The 18,983-nt window shown below is 40.1% G+C and overlaps 2 pseudogenes across 2 annotated transcripts in view; both read left to right on the top strand.

Moving 5' to 3' along the window:
- Positions 1 to 18,983, top strand: part of LOC310819883 (cytochrome P450 3A27-like) — a 181,615-nt pseudogene that overhangs the window by 20,082 nt on the left and 142,550 nt on the right. The gene's annotated exons all lie outside the window — the stretch shown is intronic.
- Positions 1 to 18,983, top strand: part of LOC310819478 (cytochrome P450 3A27-like) — a 35,587-nt pseudogene that overhangs the window by 8,863 nt on the left and 7,741 nt on the right. Inside the window, exons 2-3 of the transcript in view lie at positions 17,476 to 17,569; positions 17,832 to 17,888. The product of the transcript in view is annotated as a cytochrome P450 3A27-like (transcript). The remainder of the gene's footprint in view (positions 1 to 17,475; positions 17,570 to 17,831; positions 17,889 to 18,983) is intronic.

Below are 18,983 nucleotides of genomic sequence, written 5' to 3'. Positions count from 1 at the left end.
AATCCTACGTGCGTGCGTGCGTGCGTGCGTGCGTGCGTGCGTGCGTTTGTGCGTGCTTGCGTACATGTGTTTTTTCGGGGATGCAGAGAAAGTCTTCCAGCTGTTCCAATGAGAACATCCATCCATCCATACATACATAGACCTATGCATTTAATTCTGGTTTGTTTATAACTAAGAGGAAGACACATTTATCATCAAAAACCACTAGTTATCATCAAAAAGGATGGTCACAGTTTGCTAAAAAAGAGTCCCTAAAAAGCCTGCAGAGGTCTCGTAAAAGATATTGTGGACAGATGAGATGAATATTATCATGGACTAGAGTGACAAAAGTTTGGAGAAAAAAGGATCTGCCCAAGATCTACAGCATACCACCTCATCTGTGAAACATGGTGCAGGGGGTGTTAGGTGTGGGCATGTATAGTGGCCATTAGAACTTGCTAACTTGTCTTAATTGATGATTGTACCTGCTGACGGCAGCAGCAGAATGTATTCTGAAGTGCACAGAAACATCTTGTCTGCTTGAGTGCAAGCAAATGCCTCCAAATGCATTGGATGGAGCCACACCATACAATAAAACAATGACCCAAAACACTGCCATAGCAACTAGTGGAAAGATCTTGATTGGCCAAGTCAATCTTCAGATTAAAATTCAATTGAACATGCATTACATTTCCCTAATGATAAGAATTTAGGCAAAAAGACCTCAAAACAAACAACAACTAAAGATGGCTGCAGTACAGGCCTAGCAGAGCATCACCAAAGAAGATGCCCAGCGTCTGGTGGGGTTAGTGGGTTGCAGACTTCAGGCAGTTATTGTCCACTAAATACTAGTGGATTGTCCACTAAATACTAAACATGACTGCTTCATTTAGACATTTGATAAGTCTGTCCCATTACTTTTGGGTACACTGAAATAGGGGGATTATGCATAAAAGTGGGGTAATTTCTAAATGGTGAAACCAATGTGTATACAAATACCATCAAATAAAAGCTGAGAATCTCTACTTTAACCTTGTAGTAATTGTTTAATTTCAAATCCAAACGTTTGATAAAGTTCTTCATAACCAACATCAGGGAGATGTGACCAGAGAGTGGATCCTGGCTATAAGGGCACACTCTTGCCAACACACATTCTGGTGTGACATGTGGGATGTCTTATTGATCTATGTTGCTTTGGCTGTCTCCATGTGTGGATCATTGTAATCAGGGGTGGGGCTGGCCTTTTAAACACCTGTGCTTTGTTTCATTCAGGGAAAACAAAGAGATTTTTAACATTTCTTTTAAAGAGACAACACACATTTTCTGCCATGCCTCTGTCAATTGATTTGGCTTTAATCAATGGTTTCTTCTTGATGTTGTGTACATGTTTTCAAGCCTATGTCACCTTTCAGAGGAAATCAAGGAACCTATCCAGATCTGATGTCGTATTAGATGAGTCAAACCCTGTCAGAACATAGTTTGCTTTTGCTAGATTCTTTTCTTTTCTTTTGTCTAGTATTGGTATACATGGTCGAAATTATGCACTCATATTTAGTATTTGGTCGACAATACTTTGTATGCAATAACCGTCTGGGACCCATTGACCCCACCAGGTGCTGGGTATCTTCTCTGGTGATATTCTGCCAGGCCAGCCATCTTTTTGCCAGGTCTTTTTGCCCAAAATCTTACCATCAGATAATGAAATGCATGTTCAATAGGATTTAAATCCAAACATTGACATGGCCAGTCAAGAACTTTCCACTTTTTCGCCCTGAAAATCTCCCTAGCTCCAATGGCAGTATGTTTTGGGTCATTGTCTTACTGTATGATGAAGCGCCATCCAATGAATTTGGAAGCATTGCTTTTACTCGACCAGACAAGATATTTCTGTACACTTCAGAATACATTCTGCTGCTGCTGTCAGCAGTAACATCATCAATTATGATAAGTTAGCAAGTTCTAGTGGCAGCTATACATGCCCAAACCATAGCATCCCCTCCACCATGTTTCACAGATGAGATGGTATGCTGTAAACCTTGGGCAGATCCTTTTTTCTCCAAACTTTCCTCTTGCAATCACTCTGATAATATTCATCTTATCTGTCCACAAGACTTTTTTCCACACCTCTGCAGGCTTTTTAGGTACTTCTTAGCAAACTGTAACCTGACTATCCTTTTTAAGAATAACTAGTGGTTTGCATCTTGCAGTGAAGCCTCAGCCATTTGCGATTGCTGAGCTCATCAGTGCTTGATTTTGGCAAGTCTAAGGTTTTGACTATGTTTCAGATTTTTCAGCTTTCACCATTTGTCAATTCCTTTGCTATTGTAATGTATCTAACACCTTGTCCTTTGTTGGGAATGATATTTAAGGAGAGGGACAGCGAGATATTCTTTGAGTTTTGGCTTAGGCCCATCACGGGCATCATTCTCCCGCGTTGTCCTTGACGCACGTTAACGTATGGTTAAAACTTACAGACGTATGTTGTTTTAAATTGTGTTAAATTGGTTATTTTGTTGATACTCTATTCTCATTCTTCCTATGGGCATTAATGTGATGTTGTGCGCTCGATAAAGGTTCTGTTAATCAGGGCTGGCTCTAGCCATTTTGGTGCCCAAGCATTTTTCCTTCTTTTGCATTATCAAATGTCTAAATTAAGCACTCATGTTTAGTATTTGGTCCCCAATCCTTTGTATGCAAAAGTGCAAAAGTCTGTGACCCATTGACCCAACCAGACGCTGGGTATCTTCTCTGGTAATGCTATGTTGCAGCGACTGTTGTTGTTTTTTTAGGATGTTTTGCCCTAAGTCTCCTCTTGAGCAAATGAAATGCATGTTCTATAGGATTTAAATCTGGAGACTGACTTGGCCAGTCAACAACTTTCCACTTTTTGGCCCTGAACAATTCCCTAGTTCCTATGGCAGTATGTTTTGGGTCATTGTCCTGCTGTATGATGAAATGCTGTCCAATGAGTTTGGAGCCATTTACTTGTACTTGGACTGACAAGATGTAAATAAATGATTCTCAATTATGGTGAGCATTCTTTGGTTATCCAATGGAAGTCTTCCTTGGCCTACTAGGTAATTTGCGATTTCTGAGCTCACCAGTGCTTTCTTTCCTTTTAATGAAGTTAAATGAAGTTCCAAACTGTTGATTTTGGTAGGTTTAAGGTTTTGGCTATGTTTATTTTTTTTCTGATATTTCAGCATCATAATGGCTTCCCTGACTTTCAATAACATCTCTTTGGTCCTCATGTTGACAAGACACCAATAGCAGACTGCACAAATTATGTGACGGAACACACCTGACGAACACACTTGTCAAGCCAATTGTCCTATCACTTTTGTGTAGCCTGAAATAGGGGGATTATGCATAAAAGTGTTGGAATTTCTGAATGATAAACCAATATGTACATTATATAAAAAATAAAAATCTCTACGTTTTTATTTCAAATCCAAACAGAAGAAAAAATGCTTCACTGTCCCATTACTTACGCACGGTACTGTATAACCTTCTGTGGAAAGGGTTCTACATGGAACCCAAAAGGTTTCTTCAAAGGGACAGTGGAAGAAGAACCCTTTTTGGTTCTAGGTAGCACTTTTTCAAAGAGTGCAGGATCTGTGATGGGTCTGTCTGTCTCTATCTACGGTATATTTGCTTGAATGCCACAGCCTATTTAAATATTGTTGCTGACCATGTGCATCCCTTCATGGCCACAATTTACCCACCTTCTAATGGCTACTTCCAGCATGATAATGCACCATGTCACAAAGCAAACGTCGTCTTAAACTGGCTTCATGAACATGACAATGAGTTCAGTGTTCTTCAGTGGCCTTCCTTGTCACCGGATCTGAATCCAATAGAACACCTTTGGGATGTGGCAAAACGGGAGATTTACATCTTGAAAGTGCACCTGAAACATGTGCAGGAATTGCGTGATGCAATCATGTCATCATTGACCAGAATCTCAAAGGAATCAATGTCACGAAGAATTTAGGCTGTTTTGAGAGCAAAGGGAGGCTCTACCTAGTATTAGTATAGTGTTCCTCATAAAGTGTTGGGTGAGTGTATATCTAACTATCTTTGTTTTTGCTGGTCTGTAGGATCTATGATGGCCGTCAGCCCGTCCTGTGTATCATGGACACAGCCATGATCAAAACCATCCTCATCAAGGAATGCTACTCCCTTTTCACTAACAGGAGGAAAATACGCTAAATTGAAGTTGTTGTATGGGGAAAAAAACATAAGGGCTCCTTAAATAGATAATATCATTGTTATTATAGCATTATTAATATTCGGTTAATTTTGCAGTATATAATCATTGTTATTTTTCTAGAATTTTTATCTCAACGGGCCTCTGTATGACGCCGTGTTTATCGCTGAGGATGATGCATGGAGACGGATCCGTAGTGTCCTGTCTCCCTCCTTCACCAGTGGGCGGATCAAAGAGGTACAGTCCCATCTCTCCTCTCCTTCTTTTATTCATTCCAACAACACAAATAAATGAATGACTAACAACTCTGACGTGTGTGTGTGTGTTTATGTGATTTGTACTATGTGTATAGTGTGTATTCATTGTTGTATGTTGTTGTGTGAAGCAGCAACTTTAATTGTCCAAGACAAATTTCCATCCGGGACAACAAAGTATATTTAATCTTATCTTAGATAAGTTCAGTGGTCAGATGACAGAGTTTAGAATAATAGTTATAAATAGTGGAGTCACTTATTCCTTGACTATATACATAATGTATCCTGTATGAATGTATATTCTCAGGCTATATAAACATTAAAATAATTCCTGTTTCAAACATGATATTAACCCATGTTTTGCACATATTAATCCATGTATCAATCATCATATTTTTCCATGTATCCTTCCCAACTCAGATGTTCGGGATCATGAAGCAGCACTCTGGTAATTTGGTCAGCAATCTGAAGAAGACGGCCAATAACGAAGAGCCCATTGAACTAAAAGAGTGAGTATTTCTCTCCGAGAAGATAAGGTGAATTTGTAATTTCAGTGAACTCCCCCTTTAATTTTGTGGTTGTGGTTCTGGTGGTCAAAGATTGTGTGGTTGTGTTCCAGGTTCTTTGGACCATACAGTATGGATGTGGTCGTCAGCACTTCATTCAGTGTCGACATCGACTCCCTCCACAACCCCTCTGACCCCTTTGTGACCAACATCAAGAAAATGCTCAAGTTTGACATCTTCAGCCCACTGTTCCTCACAGTCAGTACAACTTCCTCCATATAGCTTTCAGTCTCAATCATTTTGTGCTTAATAAATGAAGCTATCGATTTCATTGATTAGACTGACATACACTGTGGAAACACTCTATGAGACCACCAGTAGCTCTCTGTCCTTCCTGGCCTACAATCTGGCAACCAGCCCTCACATCATGACCAAGCTGCAGGAGGAGATAGACACTGTGTTTCCCAACAAGGTAACCCCTCTGCAGACTCCTATATAGTACTATTCATGTGGAACAGGAAATATGATAGTGACAGTATTTTAGAGCATACTGATGAGTGTGTAACCCCTGTGCACTGCAGACTCCTACAGTATCTATTACTATTGCTTTGGAACAGATGGTTAGATAGGTGACAGTATTTTGCAGTGTGCTAATGTGTCTGTAGCATCCCTGTGCAGACTTCTGCCCAGTATTATTCATTTGAAACAGGAAGTAGATAGGTGTTGTTGGAATCTTCAGAATAGTTAAAAGGCCAGTACCTGAGGACCTGAGGGATCTACAGGGTATATACCTTAAAAGCATGTCTGACATGCAGTGGTGTGCGTGACCATAGAGTGATTTCTAAACTAATACAATTATCTTAAAATAAATTATAAAACGAACAGGTTATTAGTGCAGAGACTTTTATGATATGTGCTCTCCATCTGACTCGTGCTGCTGCATTCTGTATCATTTGCCAATAGCTTTCTTTGGTCGACCAGACAGGAGAGTGTTACAGTAATCAAGGCTGCTAGTAATACAAGCATGCATTCGTCTCTCAGTGTCAGCCTGGGAGAGGAAAGGTTGCATCTTTACAGCTGTGTTCTGTAAAGGTCCATGTAATATTCAACCTTTTTAAAAGCTTCCTAAAGGTTGTAATGACTATCTTTAATCGGTAGAGATCAGGGAACGAGATCCCTTGAAATAAATATTTCATTTACAAACGCTGTTTTGGTTTGGAAAACACGCTTTTTAAAATGGAGTGTCCTACCTGGACACTCGGTTTGCATATAAACATGTTGTTACTGCCAGGGGTGTTATAGGGGAGTGGACTCACCTTTCTGTCTCTGGGGGCTGCCTCTTCCAATCGTGTGCGCATGCAGAAACACAACAGCTAATGTCCAACACTGCAAGTTCATTTCGGGGGGTTATATTATTATAAGGGAGGATGTTGTCGTTTGGACAACTTCAGACAGAATTTCTCCACGATGGCAGATTTCCGACAAACTTACTTACTCTTCTTTAAGTGATACAAATATGTTTTAGTCACATTCTTGATATGGGTTTCAAAATTAAGATCTGAGTCAATGGTGACACCTCTGTTTTTTGCCTGGTGCTTAGTGTTACTGTAAGTAGAAATGTCTTTAAGTATGCAGACAGTTTCTCTCTTTCGGTTTTTGCTCGAATGACGAGTTCTGTGACATCCATATGTCTGCAATGCATTTCACCAGGAAATCAATCAAACTGTTTGACTGGTGCTACAGAGTCGATAGTTGCCCTTAGTTTGGTGTTGAAGCTGGTTAATAAATCATTATCACAGGAGGAAGCTGTTGATGGTGTACTATTCATATTCATCATCATGAATCTCATCTGCTCAGCGACATGGCTAGATAAATAATAGAGGATGCAACAGGAGTAAGACCCTTTGTAATCACTAGGTCCAGGGTGTGGCAGTGGTTATGGGTGAGCCCAGTAACTCGCTTAATAAAGTCCGTAGAATTCAAATCAAATCCATGGCTGTCGAGTCAGTCTCATTGTCCACATGTAGGTTAAAATCACCAATGATAATAATCTTAGCATAATTTGAATGAAAGGTAGATTGGCCTTGGATGAAACCGTGATCTTTACATTTCTCATCCTTGTCATCAGGTGTCTTTATCACTCATTACTGTGCAACAGGAGGCTGATGGAGGTAGAAATGGTAGGACAGCTCATTGTAATTAGAGCTTGACAGATATATCTGATATTGGCCTTAAAGAAATATCTGGAGAGTTATTCACCATGTTATATATAAAATAGAGGAAACTGGACAGCACTTATTATGGATCATTCAACACAATTACACATGACACAACTGTGTTAACAGAGACACAATACGTCCTGCTCCTGTACATGTTTGTATATACTGTACATTTTCCCCTATGTCTGCTAAGGGCTTCACTGCTTTTTCCACTGTTTATGTGGCACATAGGATATTTATATGTAATTGGCCACTTACGTAAATGGGCGATTCTTAGACTACGGGCACTTTCATGTCCTTTGATCATATTTTATAAAAAAAAAAAAAAAAAGAATTGGGAATATTCACACTTTCATAGTTATCTTTACAATGAAAGTACTTTAGGAACTTTTTACCGGTAGTCTATGATGATTTTTTCACCTTTTTCAACATCGTTATAGATGCAAATATTGCTGTTTTGTTTTATCTATTTTTTTTTAAATGTGACTGAATAAAGTATCAGTAAAATAATCAAAACATAATTGGGGTATTTAAGGTCAAACAACTATTTATGTGATTTTATATACAAAATGTAGTTGTCCCACAGTATTGCCATCATTTCCACCACAACACTGTAATGTCCCTTTAAAAGGTTTGTGTGAAAGATGGTTTGGGTAGTTTCTATGGAGATGAACAGTTACATCACAGCACATGTCTGATATGGAGGATATTTTGGATTTCTTCACCAACTTTTGAAGAAAACTCAAGGTAAATATTGCTTGAAATGAAAATATTTTTATTGTATGTCATTTCCAAACATGACGTAACATCAATTGAGTTTGTAAATAAATCGATTTTTTAACGTACATAGATGTATTTTGCATGCATGAAATGCTAGGTACCAATTCATAGCTAATCTGTGATGCTAGCTTGGATTTTTTTACAAAATACTGTAAGATTGTCATTTCCACCTCCGTCATTTCCAACACATTACCTTCTTGGGTGGAAATGACAAAGGTGAGGTGGAAATTACATTTATGCTTACAAGGTGCAATTCATAGATTGTGAGGCTACATATGTGTAATTTATTTATTAAAATGTACAATGTTAATGTTTTATTCAAATGCATATTTGTTGAAATGCATTTTCATCTATTTTTAAGATGCCACGGACCTCTACTGCAGAAAGGTCTCAGGCCTATAGGGACAGAATAAAAGAGGACCCTGTCAAATATGAAGAGCGACTGAAAAGAGACAGGGAGAGATACCTGAGGAAAAAAGAAAGAGGGGTTGACCCAGAAATGACCCAGAAATGACCCAGTCATTTCCACCACCTCATACCTTTTTTTAAAAATAGTTACAAAATTCTAATCACTCATTAAAAACTTCTGCATAGTTTATGGGATAATGTTCCACTTAATGTAATAACACAAGTAGTTATTTCCTGAAATGTATCTAACCAATCCAATATTATATTTCAGGTTGTGGTTGATGTAAGCTTTGTGTTTGGTCCTCATCTCAATTAATTTACCTAATCCACAAATGTATGGTAATTGCAATATAGGTATAAACTGGTAAAACTATGTGTGAAAGTGGTCTTACACTGTTGAGAAATTATGTATATCATACTTTTTTAAAATAATAATCAAATGTTTACATGTGATGGAAATTACATTTGTTCAATGCGGGTCGGACAATATGTAAAAAAACACCAATTTGTCTTGTAATGTTAGTGCGTTCTCTTATGGATCATGAAACTAGACTAGTTATATTAACCTGTTAGACTGTGACAATTTAGATTTGAACATTTTTTTCCCCTCAAGTTCACAAGGCCAAAAGTGCCTGTAGTTGAAGAATCGCCCAAATGTGTTATTTTATATGTATGCACTTTATCTTGCATGTTTACAGACTCCCCCCATTCAATTTCACGCATTTCTATTTGGAGTATAAAAGGCACTAGATCACCTGCGGGTATATAAACTGTGGCTTGCGCTGCGTTCTTCAGTTGGCAGTTAATACCTGAACCAGTAAAGACTGAGGACCAGACGACTCACTAGTGTGTTTTCCATTTATTCTTAAGCATAAGCATTAATACAGTTTGTCATTAATGTAGGCTTTCTATTTAGTGTACCGTTAGGCATAGTAGCATATGAAGTTTGTAGTCTGTTAGCGGTAATTGCGCTAGCTTGGTATCCTAAACGAGGACGAGTTAGCACTAGTTTGCCGTTTACGATGAGTGGTTGTTGTCAAATGACACCTGACAAAACATGTCGAAGGGAGTCTGGTGTAACGTTTGCCTGACTCCACTGATACAGATGTATGTGGAGGATTTAATGTTAGAGTGTTTTGTAGTTTACATTTTCTTTGTTTTTCTTCGTTTTCTCCTAACGGTTAAGAGAAGGTAGACGGTTAGAGCCAGAGCCCGAACCGCTGATGAACAGCGCTGTAGTTTACCGTTGCCAAGGCAACCAGGCAGCTCACAGGTTGTACCATATTTCTAAATCATTATTTTGATATAATACTGAAATGTTGATATTATATTGTTATTGTTTTACATTGTAATTTGTATTGTTCCAACTAAGTTCAGTTGGCAGTTAATACCTGAACCACGAATATGTTTTCCATTTATCCCCCCCCCCCTATACTAACCCTAACCCCAACCCCACCCAGAGACCTCTTCATCCCCGCTACCCCCCTTGTACAAGTTCTCTCCTGCTAATACAAATAAAATGAAATAGCCAAATGCCTATGGCCCCTGGTGTGAGCATTGATTACTTTGTCTTATGATGACTGTTGGATAGATGATTCAATTACTTAAACAAATGTATTGTTGTAAGTCGGTTTGGATAAAGGCGTCTGCTAAATGCCATGAATGTAAATGTAAATTACAATGGAGGGCCATGTCCAGAAACGACCCCGAGCCCCTACAACTGATTTATATACCTATATCTATGTCTGTGTGTTGTCTATTAATTAATAATAATATGATGATGATTAATCCCAACGACGTATATTTTCCAAGAAACAACATGAGCATATCTGTAATCAAATAAATATCTCCTGCGTCATAATGCTGTTGTCTTGATGACGCTGCTAGCAATGACGTAAATTTATGTAAAAATCACTTTGGTCACTTGAACCTCCAGTTGTCAAATAGCCTTTGCTGATTGTCATTTGTAATGTGGTACGCTCATTAGTGGAAATAGATTCAATTACATTTCAACACAATGGAGAAAAACTGGTGGGACCCGCCGCAGGTAAGTTTGCCTTGCTCTATTTTAGTTTAAATAAACGGGAATACTTTACATTAAATTGCCCCAATACTTGGGCCAAATGTCCAAGGACGTAGGATGTATCTTTCGAGAGGGGGTGCTGCCTAAATGTTGTGTAAAGGGCTGTGCCATTGCTGCTGGTGGGCCGGTCGATCTGTGGGCTGCGGGGCCGGTGAGCGACACGATGTGTGGGCTTCGCGCAGATCCCCCCTACCTTAATCGAATAAGCACTAGGCCTACAAGCTCCTGTATATTTTCAGCCTACCTCAAGTCCGTGAACTGCCTTCAAGTAAACGCAAAGCTGTAAGAAGCAGGGCTGAAAATTAATCAAATTTAATCAAATCAAGCTCTATCATCCGTGGTGACAACATGTTACTGTACACTTGTTTGTATTCGATTGTTATCGTCCAGTCAAAGTAGCCTACAATTCAAAGCAACATTTCCCCCACAATCAGGACCTAGACCTACTGCAAAGAAATACCCTTAATTGGCTACTCTTTGTTGTTAGATCGCTGGGAAGTAATTCATCCGACTCGGCAGACAGTTTGATCCCAACATCAAGTCAAATCGCGGTAATTTCGATGAGCGCTTAATTCCAAAAACAGCTGTTTGTCAGTGAAAGAGCAGCGTAACAGCCTAAAAAGTGAAACGGGACGAGCTCAATCGTTGTTACAGAGAGAAATGTGTCTGCAAAATCAACCATTTTAAAGATCAACATTAAAACGAGACAGCTTTATAAATAACCTATAGAGGATGGACTATCGAAGAAAGATGATTGACAGAACAATATCAAAATGGTTAATTTGATGTTTTCAGGTAGGCCCTATCTAAAATATAACCAAACATAGTTGGCACTAATAGGTCTTAATCGACAGGACCTTTCCTTAAGTAAGTCGTAAGTTGACTTTGCAAAGGGCCTACAATTACTTACTGTACAGGCCTACATGATTTGCAATATAAATTGTGTCGGATATGTTGAATAAAAGGTAGATGTAGGCCTTTTTTAAAGGCAAAACTAGAGAGCCCCTTTTGGGAAATTGGGAACGCAACAGCCTATTCTTGAGAACATTGTGAGGTACCGCAATCTCTTTGCGAGGGAAGCCTGTTATCTAACGCAATCATATTTCTTGACGTTTCCCTGTCATTGTGTCTGTCATCTCCATCAGGAAGTTTCAAAGCCCTATGCTACTGTATTTGATAACTACCCACTCACCCCATTCAGGATGGCTAAACATAGACAATATGTAAAGATCACTGGAGACAATTGAATGGTTTTATACTCAGAAAAGACAAATACATTCATAGAGACATTCTCGAGACTGCACCTGTAGTGTGTTCACTGTATGTCCACAGGAGTGTAAAGAGGATCAGGCTGCCCTGATGATGGAGGCAGCAGGACCGGCAGCTTTCGCAGCCTACACCCCACTCCCACAGAGGACATCAAGACGGGCCAGGCACACGAGAGAGAGGGCCAGAGTGGCTAAAGAAAGAAAGGAAGAGAAGGAGGGTTGGAGGAGGGAGATGGAGGAGAGAGCGGAAGAGGTGGAGGGAGCCCAAAACCTTCTGCATAAGGTGAAGGAGCACACCGATGCAGAGAAGGAGAGGCTGAAGGAGGAGAGAGAGAGGGTGGACAAGGACAGAGAAATGGTGGACAAGGACAGAGAAATGGTGGAGAGGAAGAGGAAGATAGTCAACCATCTTAAAGATAATATGGAGAGGAAGAGGAAAGTGTTGGATAGAGACACTGAGAAAGTGAATGAATGCAATGCAATACTCAGTCGCATTCAAAAGACGCAGGAAAATAACAAAAAGGATTTGGAGGAGAGGATTGTCCAGTTGGAAATAAAGGCGAAAGAGGTGGAGGAGGTGGAGAAAGTGACAAAGGAGATGGAGGAGACTTTCCAGAGGGAGATGGAAAAAACAAGAAATGAGATGAAGAGGAGAGAGAAGGAGGTAAAGAAGAGCGAAGAGAGATTAAAGATGAGTGAGAAGGAGACCGAAACAATGGAGGTGATGAAGAGAAGGGTAGAAGAGGTCGACAGAGAGATGGAGAGAATCCTAGAGGAGAAAGAAATGGAGGTGAAACAAGTGAAAGAGAGGATGGAGGTGATGAAATGGGCAGAGGAGGAGAGAGAAAAAGACAGGAATGAGAAGAAGAAAGAAAAGGATATTGAATGGATGAGAAAGGAGTTGGAGGTGATGAAGAGAGTAGAGGAGGTGGAGAGAGAGAAGGAGAAAATCCTGGAGGAGAAAGAATGCGACGTTAAACGTGTGAGAGAAGAGATGGATGTGATGATAAAGAATATGGTGGAAAGGAGGGAGAGGGAAGTGAAAGAGGAGATGAGGATGAAGACAGAGATGGAGAGAGAGAGGGAGAAGATTGAAAAGGAGAAAGAAAAGGTTATTGAATGGATGAGAAAGGAGATGGAGGCGGGTATGAAGAGAGAAGAAGAGATGGAGAGAGAGATGGAGAGAATCCTGGAGGAGAAAGAAAGGGAGGTGAAACAAGTGAAAGAGAGGATGGAGGTGATGAAATGGGCAGAGGAGGAGAGAGAGAGAAACAGGAGTGAGAAGGAGAAAGAAAAGGATTTTGAATGGATGAGAAAGGAGTTGGAGGCGATGAAGAAAGTCGAAGAGATGGAGAGAGAGATGGAGAGAATCCTGGAGGAGAAAGAATGTGACTTTAAACACGTGAGAGAAGAGATGGATGTGATAAAGAATATGTTGGAAAGGAGGGAGAGTGAAGTGGAAGAGGAGATGAGAAAGATTACAGAAGATGTCGTGAAGTGGATGAAGACAGAGATGGAGAGGGAGAAGGAGAAGATTGAGAAGGAGAAAGAAAACGATATTGAATGGATGAGAAAGGAGATGGAGGCGGGTATGAAGACAGTAGAAGAGATGGAGAGAATCCTGGAGGAGAAAGAAATGGAGGTGAAACAAGTGAAAGAGAGGATGGAGGTGATGAAATGGGCAGAGGAGGAGAGAGAGAGAAACAGGAGTGAGAAGGAGAAAGAAAAGGATTTTGAATGGATGAGAAAGGAGTTGGAGGCGATGAAGAGAGTAGAAGTAGTCGAGAAAGAGATGGAGAAAATCCTGAAGGAGAAAGAAGATGACGTTAAACGCATGAGAGAAGAGATGGATGGGATGATAAATAATATGGTGGAAAGGAGGGAGAGGGAAGTGAAAGAGTTGATGACAAAGATTACAGAAGATGTCGTGAAGAGGATGAAGACAGAAATGGAGAGAGAGAAGCAGAAGACTGAAAAGAAAAGAGTAATGGCGGCGAACCTGGAGTTTGCCAGAGAGAGCATGGAGAGGGCTTTCCATAAAGGGAAACAAAATACAGGTATGCCCTCCATTATCTGCTTACAGTGCATTCTAAGCATGATCCTTTTGGCTTCTCAAATCACCTCAAAATAATTTAGATTTTATCTATACAAATGATAAGACAATTTTTCTCTTTCAGATATTTCAACACAGAGACAATTCTGGAAATCCACAACTATCCCGAACTTACTACCACAATAACTACCCTGCATACTACCACTATAACTACACTTGCCGTTTCAATTCTCTTTCTTAAAGTCATATTCAAAGGCAAACTGTGTGTCATGTTTGAAATGCTGTATTTTACAAGTTGCATAGCTGTAAACTATGTTGAGTGATGATGAGTTTAGGAAGAAAAGGTATGTAAAAAAATGAATACTCCTGCACACACGATTGTCACCTCTGCTTATTTATTGTGTCGACGTTTCGGTTTATGACCTTTATCAAAACATTTTTATCTGTGAGGTCTGTATTCCTAACACCACAAAAAGACAAAGTGGTGGTGTTTGTGTTTTTTACATTTACAAGTTGAGGAAGAAAAAACATGGCACATGTATGCACATGGGTTAGATTAGAAACAATCTGGGTAAACCTTAATTTGAAGAGGTATGCATGAGGTCTGTTATGTTTTTCTCTATATGCCATAATATTGATTACAATGATCAACATATTTGTACCCTGAAAAGAACCCAAACTGAACAAGTTCCCCATTATAAGTACCTGTGCATTTACATAGATGATACACTTTTAAAATACATGTTGAAAAAGTGATCAAGAGTTTGCGAGTTAGACTTGTACTTGTTTTGTAAAGAAATGTCTTGCTTCACCTTTGATAATAGGAGGAAGATTGTCTTGGCAACGCTCCTCCCTGTCCGTGATTATGGTGACACAATTTAAAATCACACGACAGCCTCAATTCTTAAACCACTAGACCCGATTTATCACTCTGCTCTGCAGTTCATTTGTAGGCATGTTTTCTGTACCCACCATTGTTTTTTGTATCAGTCTGTGGGTTGGGATTCTTTGACGTTGAGAAGGGCTTATCATTGGATTTCATCTGTATATGAAGCAGTTCTTTTAAAACTCCCATTTTACCTCACATCATTGCTTTTATGGCGACTTAGTGGCGATCAAACTTGCAGCTTGTTACTATTTAATGTGCTACAAGTGATTACAGAATTGAGAAGAACTTTTTAGCTGCTGTGCTCCTCAGATATGGAATGATCTTCAGGCTAGACTGAGGTTGGAGCACTTGGTCCCTTACACTTGTACCATCATCTGCTTTTTAGTGGACAATATATGCAATAAATACCTTTTTTACACAAACATCTTGAATCAGAATGGGTCAGCCCTAGCCTCTTACACAAACAGGGTCACAGTCAATGGGTACAAAACTGGAGCAAACGTGTGTATACCAAGATACTGTACCTCGACTCCTTTCCATTCCAAAAGAAATGTGTCCCTTTCCCTTCACTCAAATGTTGTGGATGACATGTACATAAAGCTACACACTGGTGCAGGTGTGATGTTATGAGAGCTTTAGCATTTAGCATTTCCTGTGTCCAGGCGTTCTATTCACTTCTAATAGGACAAATGAAGGTACACTTGCCTCATAAGGCTCATTCTTGTTTCATTTGTCCTATTAGCTCCTACTGACCTCACTTTACACAGACACAGAGGAGGAGAGACTCAGACTCATTAGAAGTTTATTACTGGATCAGTTTACAAAACAAAACAAAACTGCATGGAGCGTACAGTACAGCAGAGCTTGGAGTACCAGACATGAACACACACCTCACATGCACACACACATCGGAGCTGTCACAGTGGTATACCTTGGATCACACACAGACACACACACACATACACACACACACACACACACACACACACACACACACACACACACACACACACACACTCACTCTCTCTCAGGGCTGCATGCGGATAGCTCCATCCAGTTTGTTGACCTCTCCATTGATCATGGGGTTCTCAACCAGTGATGTCACCAGGTGGGAAAACTCTGCAGGGTCTCCCAGGCGCGAGGGGAAGAGCACTTGGCGGGCCAGGAATGAACGCACCTTCTCAGGTTAACCCGCCAGGAGAGGAGTGGAGAACAGACCTAAGGAGAGGGAGAGAGAGGTTGTCTGATATGGAGAGGAAGGGGGGGGGGGGTGAAGTGTGTGAAAGAGTGCGTATGTATGTGTGTGTGTTTACTGACTGGGTGCGATGGTGACCACACGGATGTCCATGGGTGCCAGGTCTCGGGCGATGGGTAGAGTCATCCCAACAATACCCCCCTTAGAGGCTGAATACGCAGCCTGACCCACCTACAGAGAGAGAGAGTGAGAGTGAAGGAAGGGGCTGTTGAGACAGTGTTTGTGTGTGTGTGTGTGTGTGTGTGCGTGTGTGTGTGTGTGTATGTGTGTGTGTGTGTGTGTGTGTGTGTGTGTGCGTGCGTGCATGGTGCAATGGAGGTCTTGGCGATCTGTTGGTTCTTGTGTGTGATTGGCTGACGGTACTGCAGCATGTTGACCTCTTCCTCACTGCAGGGTCTACTACAGTTGGAGCAGTCAGAGAGCACAGCCTGGGCCCCTGCAACCAAACATACACCCTGAAATATGGTTTGGACAAAGGATCCCAATGTCAAGATAATATTGCTGTAGGGAGGCTAGTCTATGACACAATACCATGTGGAAATGTCAATGATTTTCTAAAGATGAGTGGATAGTGGATAGTGGATAGTGCCTGGTGGGGTCGCAGACTTCAGGCAGATTGTTGACCTAATACGAAACATTAGTACTTTATTTGGACATTATATGATACTTTTGAAGCCCTGAAATAGTGGGAGTATGTTTACAAATGTTTTTTTAAAAACCCATTGAATTAAAGTTGAGAATCTCTACTTTGACCCCATAATAATTGTTTGATTTCAAATCCAAGTGTAGAGCTAAAAGAACAGAAAATGCTTCCTCTTTCCAATACTTATGAAGAGCACTGTATTCATGTTTATCAGTTGCTTCATTACTGTAATATGTGATGTGTTTTGAACTAGTATTTTGAAATTCTGTTTTTAGGAGCCAATGATATAAAACAAGTGCATACATGTAAAGAACATAACACATTTTTAGAGGAGTTCAAATATGTAAAATTCAGTATTACTCGAAAGAAAATATTTGCCCAAAAATATTTGCCCCATAGTCCTTCTTGAATCAATGGGTCTGCAAACTATTAAAACCCGATAGGGATCAAACAGGCAGCAACTATTAGCAGGATGTTAAGATAAAGGCCGACAATAACATCACTGAGTTTTGCCCTCTGCGCAGGGATCCCCTTTCAATCATTCACTAGCCATGGCTTCAACTTCACCTCTCACATACTCTTTCGCCTGTGTTTCATGATCTGAAACACAGGTGTCATGACGGGATAAAATAATCACTTCAGCAGACGTGTCCGGGGTTACTCAGAAGAAGCGATTGAACCTGTAAAGATGGGTTACCTTCCGTACTTCTCCACCGAGACATGAACTCTCCTTGCCTTACTCATCACTCTGATCGTAGTGTAAGAAGTTTTAATAAAACATATTATTTGTTAGTTAGTTAGTTGTGATAATACATACAAATGATAGTATTGATAATTACAGTTATCTAACAGTTTCAATGATACCTATGACTTGATCGTTTTGCTTTTGTTTCAAGTCAGATTGTTGATTTATATTTGTTCCGACCAGGTATGGATACTGGCCATATGGAATATTCAAAAAACTAGGCATTCCTGGTCCTAAACCCATCCCTTTCCTCGGGACGATAATGGGATATAAGAAGGTTTGTAGAGATTAAGCCCATAAACAACAACATTGTAGACTCATCCATGATGTGTGTTGTTGTGGTGAAAGCCATGGGAGCTGAATATGAATTGTTTTACCCAGAAAAATGGGCAATAAAGCTTTTGAACGAAAACGAAAAGAGAGGAGTGGGAGCCGGTCTGTAGTGGAAAAGGGCCATCATAGACTAAGCCACAATTCAGGTTTATGACAAGCATTTATGAACTGGCTATTTTTTTGTTTAGTTTTTTTGTTCCCAGGGTGGTTTCACCAATTTTGACACAGAGAGCTTCCAGAAATATGGGAAACATATTGTGGGGGTGAGTCTGCTAAACTGATCCTGGTTATTGTTAACTATGATGGATATATATATCTCTCAGTGTCTACATTATACACTCTTAAACCAGGCGGACACTGTGCGATTTTCACAAACACAGACGATCCAACCGACGAAATGGTCTCATACACCAAGACAAATGATCTGTCTTGATGCAAGTACACTGCCCAAGCAACAATTTCATGCTTCCACATTAATAATTTGAATCTGTTATTGAGCGATTTAAGTTTTAAGCTTTTAAGTATTCTGTAGTATGGTCCCAAACACAACTTGTGCGTTGCCAATGTTTGACAACATCCTGGATTCTCATTGGTTGAGGCTCCTATATTGCCTCTGAGCACGTCTCAAACTGCATGAATAAAGAGGAGCCACGACATGTCAGAATTCAAATCGGAAGTGATTGTGTCTTCCCTCCATGTCATTGAAAGGGCAAAAATGTAATTAAAAAAATAAAGAAAAAAAGGGTTCTAAAAGGATTCTTTGGTTGAATAACTCTTATGGGTTCCATTTGCAGTGCCCTGCGTAAGTAATGGGACAAGCATTTTTTCTTCTTTTGCATTATGCAAATGTCCAAATTAAGCACTCATGTTTAGTATTTGGTCCCCAAATACTAAACATGTATTTGTATGCAAAAGTGCAAAAGTCTGTGACCCATTGACCCAACCAGACGCTGGGTATCTTCTCTGGTAATGCTCTGCCAGACCTATATTGCAGCGATTGTTGTTTGTTTTTTTAGGATGTTTTGCCCTCCTCTTCAGCAAATTAAATGCATGTTCTATAGGATTCTATAGGATTCACTTTTTGGCCCTGAATAATTTCCTAGTTGCTATGGCAGTATGTTTTGGGTCATTGTCCTGCTGTATGGTGAAATGCCGTCCAATGAGTTTGGAGCAATTAAGCAATTAAGTTGTACTTGGACTGACAAGATGTTTCTGAACACTTCTGAATTCATCTTCATCAAAGGAGACAAGTGAGCCAGTTACAGTGGAAGCCATACATGCCCAAGCCATAACACCCCCTCCCCCATATTTCACAGATGATGTGGGATGCTGTGGATATTGGGCAGTTCCTTTTTTTC

The sequence above is a fragment of the Argentina silus genome, assembly GCF_951799395.1.
Source record: "Argentina silus genome assembly, chromosome: 19".
NCBI lineage: Eukaryota > Metazoa > Chordata > Actinopteri > Argentiniformes > Argentinidae > Argentina > Argentina silus.
This window is presented reverse-complemented; position numbering and strand designations above follow the sequence as displayed.